The sequence below is a fragment of the Rhagoletis pomonella genome, unplaced genomic scaffold (genome assembly GCF_013731165.1).
Source record: "Rhagoletis pomonella isolate Grant_MI unplaced genomic scaffold, Rhpom_1.0 Rhpom_scaffold_01775, whole genome shotgun sequence".
Taxonomy (NCBI): domain Eukaryota; kingdom Metazoa; phylum Arthropoda; class Insecta; order Diptera; family Tephritidae; genus Rhagoletis; species Rhagoletis pomonella.
In genome coordinates this window covers 29,985-35,431 of record NW_023460329.1, presented here as the reverse complement: position 1 = coordinate 35,431, position 5,447 = coordinate 29,985, and positions in this window count along the sequence as shown.

The window sequence follows — 5,447 nt, the reverse complement described above, 5'->3', positions numbered from 1 at the left end:
AATAAAAAATTTTTTAGTAAGTAAGTTATTGGTTTAGATTTTTTTTTTTATTGCCCCCCCCCCCCCCCCCCCCCCCCTAAATTTCGTTCTGGCTACGCCCATGTATGCATATCTATATTTTCGCATAGTATACGCTAGTGCGTGGCATGGTAAACTAATCGTTCAGTGGCGATTTCTGTTTTTGATGCATTTTATCTGATTCCTTATGTCCGTACGATTTCTACTGTGCCAACTTCCGAGTCCGTTCGTTTATCTATATTGTGTTTTAAAATGTGAGTGCAAAGTTTTCTGATGAAATTTTTCCTTTCAGGTTTCGTTCCTATTTCAGTGCATGAATTTATTTATTATATATGCAAATCGCTAGGGTAACGTACAAGGAGCAAGAACCCCGACCACCCGAGTGACTAAGCCCGGTTAAAGCAAGCATGCACGCCGCTCCGAGCACCCTAATGCGGTCCATGACACCCCGCTAAATAGTCCCAAGCCACCAACAATTCTTTCTTCGCTATTATTCTGCTCGGACATTCACACACACTCACTCAATGCAAACACCCAATTTCAGTTAAACTCAGAAACAAAGAGATAAAACGCACGTAATTACCGCGGCAACACTCCAAAAGCCGGAAAAATGGCAAAAAAACACAAAATATTTTAAAATAAAAAAAATCCAAAACTTCAATTGTAAAAAAAAATAAAAAAAAACTCTAGAGAAAATGTAAAACTAAGAAAACAAAATTTCTGATATTTCAAATCATGATTCAATAATGAAAGGTTTTGTAAGAAAAACTTTCTCTCGCTCTAATTTTATCAATGACACCCACCCTACTCCCAAAAACAAAAACAGTGATATTCCTTTTCCAAATTTCTTTCAAGGTTTGAGAACATTTTTAAATTTTTAGTAGTGAAATTTTTACTTTTTAAATTTGAAGAAATGTTTGTTCTTCATTCGCTGGCGACAACAAGACAAAATGGGTGGATTACAGAATTTCAATGCAGGCTAAAGAGGCGAAATTCCCTTAAATGCCGAAATGTCGTTGTCGATATTCGGCGAGTCCTGTAAACTAAAGCGCGCAATGGTTCTGGTAAATGAGCCAACGAAGATATTTAGGTATTGACCTACACAACACAATCCTGCGGTGGAATTCTGACAATCGCTATGCTAAATTTCCATCGCTAAAATTCTCTATATTAACAGCCGCGGGGCCTAAAAGTACGCAATATGGAAAAGTAACAGAAGCAAAGTGTAATCAGGCAAATCTGGCAGTATGAGGGGCATATAACTAAACGTTGCATGTTGTTAAGCGCGCCTGCTATTCTTTTGGAGACCTTTAGCGATCAAAACTAGCGATAGCGAATGCTGGAATCCGGCTGCTGGTGTCTCCGAATGAGACTTTGACGCAATATAATATTAGCAAACCGCGTCCATGGGGCCAATCGTAAAACACGACAGCTCGGTTTAGTCAATGGCGCGATATAATTGCACACTTACGGCACTTCTCATTTGACGATGTAGATCACGTTCCCTGTCTCAGTCGTTCAGTAGCTGCGTGTCCTTTTTATTCTTCCCGTCGTCCGGCACGAAGCGCCAATCGCAACTGTATAAGCCAATGTCTAATATTCTGATGGCGGCATAATCTCCCCAGAACACTAAAAGTGCAATATCAAAGAATTCGAATTAGCATATTCGAAGCAATCGAGCCATAATCGCGAAAGAATCGTAAGCTCCAAATGTTTTTATTTGGCCTTTTTTAATCAAAACTCCATAACTTTTCCACAAACAAATAGCTTCTTCATATCTATCTAATGTAAATGGTACCGCAAAGAATTTACAAGGGAGACAAGCAATAAAAAAAATAGCTCTAAGGGGACCATCCATTCTTGAGTTATGCGCCGTCTGACGTACGCAACTTTGGTATATTCATAGCAAAATTTATTTTTAATAACAATCAGGGGTTATATTTGATGTAAATAAGCTGGTTTAAATTAAATAATTAAATCAAATTCGTTTTTGTATTAAGGCACCACGATGCACCATTATCCACGCCTTTTTGTAGAAATTCGCTACCATTTAGGAGGTGTGATTGAATTCTTCTTCTTTTTCTACTGCTTCCAAAAACCATCCCGGTGGGAGTGTCAAATTTTAGAAAATAGCTACTTACAAATCACATTACCTAAGATAAATTAACATAAATTAAGAACAAAAACTCGAACCAGACACACAATGCGGAAACCGGTTTGTCTGCAAACCAAACTTGACAAGGGATGACGGAAATTCGTTCCAAAATAAATCATACTTACAAAACCTTTAATAATTGAATCATGTTTCAAACAGAGTTGGGCAAAATTTATTCGAATGACGAATAACAAATGAATAAATGGTTTTTCTTGTTATTCGTAAATAATAAATAATTTGGTTTATTCTGCGAGATTGCTATAAAGTTTATTTATTTATTTATTTATTTATTTAAGATATAGTACGGTAAGACATGAAGTCTTTTCAATGTACATATTTGACAATTTAATCACAAAAATTTACTTAAAATAACGATGGCTAGAATTTAGCTTTAAATTAACAATAACGGAAAAAAAATACATATACTAGAGAAGAGGAAAACAAGAGAAAAGAAAGGATACTACACAAAGAGGTTTGTAACTGCCGTTTTGAAGCATCTAGTCGATTTTATACAATTAATTGACACTGGTAAAGAATTCCATAGTCTGACAGCACTAACAAAGAACAATCTAGAGGCTGTTAATGTTTTATATCTTGAAACAATGATATTATGCGTGCGAGATGACTGAACAAAACTCAATTTTCGAAAAAGATAGCCAGGCTGACGGTATCTTATTATTTTAAATAAAAATAAAATATTGCGGACATTAAGGTAGTTTTTCAAGCTGAAACCAGGACAATGTATGTAAATAACAACGAAACATGATCAAACTTTGTTTAAAATATAAGAATCTGGCAGCATTGTTTAGAGCTAAATTTAATTTATTTTTAGATTCACAATTAAGATTACCATATACCACCTCAAAGTAAGAAATCTGAGGAACGATAAGAGCCTTTACAAGTTTAAGTTTTACGTGAATTGGTAGACAGTAACACGTATACCATAGGTTTCTTAAAGTATAATATATCTATACACCGCATTAATTTAGTTTCAAGATAGGCCTTTTTTTCCTGACGTAGGCTTGCAGTTATTTAATTTCTTAAATTTTTATATTGGTTCCAACGATCATCAGTGGGATTCCGTTTCCAGTATTTGTAGGCCGTATTTCGCTTTTTTATAAGGCTTAGAGTGGCTTTAGTGAACCACGGCTTTCGTTTGTGAAAAATTTTAATATTTCTAATAGGCACATATTTTTCAAACAAATATTTTACCAGCGTGTTGAAATGGTTTAGTTTATTATCAACGTCTGAGAAGAACCAACAGGAGTTCCAATCCAGTGAAGCACTTTCTTCAAATAACTCAGTCATGTTTACGTTTTTGTAATCCCTAAACTTTAAGTGGGTAATTGGTTTCACTTTGAAAAATTCTATATTATAACATAAAAACATCAATTCATGGTCAGATACACCAGCTAAGGGAAATTGGACAATATGGTTTACATTACCAATTACACTTACGGTAAAAAGGTCCAACATGCTTGGCTTACACTCCGGTGCAAAGCGTGTTGCATATTTGTTGGCAATAGTAATGCCACTAGCATTAAAGCTGCTCAGTAAATGCTTACACTTGGCGTTATTTGTTAAAATGTCAACATTAAAATCGCCACAGATGAGGACATGCATATAGCTTACAGATAACTCAGATATTTTAGTGGAAAGTGTCGTCAAGTCATTACATTTATGGGGGTTGTAAACACAAACAACAAGACTCTTTTGAACACTATCACTAAACTCAACAAACAGACTTTGAACAGCATCAAGACAGGGAGACTTATGTAAAACCTTACAATTGAGCTTGGCATTAAAATAAATCGCAATGCCGCCACCTCTGTTACCAGTGGATCTGTCGTTTCTTATAATTGAAAAATCGCACAAAGCGTATGCAGAATTTTCGATGCAAGGTTTGAACCAAGTCTCTGTTATACAAACCACATCAACGCAAAGGTCATGAAAAATATAATTTAAATATTCAAGTTTGCTTACTGTTAGACTTCGCGCATTAAAATGACATGTATTGAACCCTTTGTTATGCTGGCATGTTAGTTTCAGAGATAGCCTTAAGTTATCTTCGTTAGTGCTCATACTTACATCATTGCTAATACCTATGATTATCAAGAGATGCTTGTAAACGGCTAGTTATAAACAGAACGTAGGCAGAAAATGGAGCAGAAAAATAAGAAACTGAAACGAGCAAGAAATAGAAGAAGTACTTAATACTAAAAATTATCAAAACTAACCCTCCTAACATTAATAAATACCCTGCAAAAAATTGCGCGACTAATCTCTAAAAAGAGTATTCCGAGATTACTCTCAATTAGCAGGTACAATTGGGCATTAATTAGTCGCAACTATTCTCATACGGGTACTAATGGAGATCAATTAGTCTCGACTCATCCCTTGGAGATCAATTAGTCCCCGACTTATCTCTAACGGGTACTATTAACGATTTAATGATATGTACGCACTTAGTAAAGGAAATTTCATGTGCGGCGATGGCACATAGAGATAGTATTCGCTTAACAAAACTGGGAACCCCGGTTCGAGTCGCAGCTGGCGAAAATTTTTCTTTTTATTTTTTAAAAGTGACTAGTCGCAGTTTATACCCGTTCGGGTAAAAAGGTGAACAATTAGTCTCTTCATAGGACATGCTCGAACAAAAGCGAACAGTTCATTCCATATAAAGAGATCAAAAGTGGTATTAGTCGCATGTTCCTTTGCGATTGATCCCGGAGTCATCCCGGATTGGTCGCATTTTTTGCAGGGCCCTGCAAAAAATTGTGCGACTAATCTCTAAAGAGAGTATTCCGAGATTACTCTCAATCGGGTACAATTGGGCATTAATTAGTCCCAACTAGTCTCATACGGGTACTAATGGAGGTCAATTAGTCTCGATTCATCCCTTATTGGTATAATTGGAGATCAATTAGTCCCCAACTCATCTCTAACGGGTACTATTAACGATTTAATGATATGTACGCACTTAGTCAATGAAATTTCATGTGCGGCGTTGGCACACAGAGAGAGTACTCGCCTAACAAAACTGAACACCCCGGTTCGAATCTCAGCTGGCGCAAATTTTTATTTTTTTTTAAAGTGACTAGTCGCTTTTTATACCCGTTCGGGTATAAAGGTGAACAATTAGTCTCTTCATAGGACATGCTCGAACAAAAGCGATCAGTTCATTTCATATAAAGAGATCAAAAGTGGTATTAGTCGCATGCTCCTTTGCGATTGCTCCCGGAGTCATCCCGGATTAGTCCCATTTTTTGCAGGG